This window comes from Botryllus schlosseri, unplaced genomic scaffold (assembly GCF_051294905.1).
Source record: "Botryllus schlosseri isolate E-star unplaced genomic scaffold, Bs_hap1 Bs17a, whole genome shotgun sequence".
Classification (NCBI taxonomy): domain Eukaryota; kingdom Metazoa; phylum Chordata; class Ascidiacea; order Stolidobranchia; family Styelidae; genus Botryllus; species Botryllus schlosseri.
In genome coordinates, this window is record NW_027648626.1 from 2,894,903 (window position 1) to 2,895,725 (window position 823).

General features: G+C 43.9%; 1 pseudogene; it reads right to left on the reverse strand.

The window, feature by feature from the left end:
• Positions 1–439: 439 nt before the first annotated feature.
• On the reverse strand, positions 440–559 carry LOC145459795 (5S ribosomal RNA; annotated as a pseudogene).
• Between the last annotated feature and the right edge of the window lie 264 nt (positions 560–823).

Here is an 823-nt window from a genome sequence, read left to right on the forward strand (position 1 = left end):
GTAACATGCGACTCCAAGAAGGGTGCCAGAAGGATCGCAGCGAGAAAACCTTGGCTGAAAAGGACTGCCCTAATGCTGACCGAAAACTTCGTTATATACAAAATACTGTCCTGGCAATCTGAACGTCACAAGACAAATACCATCCCGCAAGGAAAAATTATATGCCAGTGAAGAAATACCAATTTTAAATCGTATGCGTCTTTTAGTTTCGTAGGCTACGTTATGACGATTTTATATTTTTAGATATAAGGAAAATGTGTTAGGCCTAGCCTACAACTACAAACACGAATTACGCGCGAGTTCATAATTGAAATAAGCGGCGGCCAGCAAATGATTCAATTAATATTGGTACGTGCGCATGCAAATAAAACAGTTGCAATCATAAAAATACAGCGTACCAATGAAATTGATCGAGTTTGTGCGACAAAAATGCGAAAGCTGCCTACGGGCTCACGGTATTCCCAGCCGGTCATCCATACAAGTACTAACCGCGCCCAACGTTGCTTGACTTCCGATATCAGACGAGATCGGGTATGTTCAACGTGGTATGGTCGTAGGCGAACGATGAGACAATTTGTGCCGTTTTATATGACGGCTTCCGTTTCTCGCAGGCGAAAAGTCGCCATGCTGCCAACGAGACGCGAAAAAGCAGATTGTGTGGTTGCGCCGAGCCACTTTCGACCCAACCGGAGAGAAAAGTCTGCTAGCGGTCGAATATCGTTGCCATCCTGCTCTGTTCTTGTACCTGGTCATGAAAAAACACAAGTAAATTATGCTCTCCGTGTCAGAGTTATTTTTTGCAATTTTCGTCATTTCAAAACGG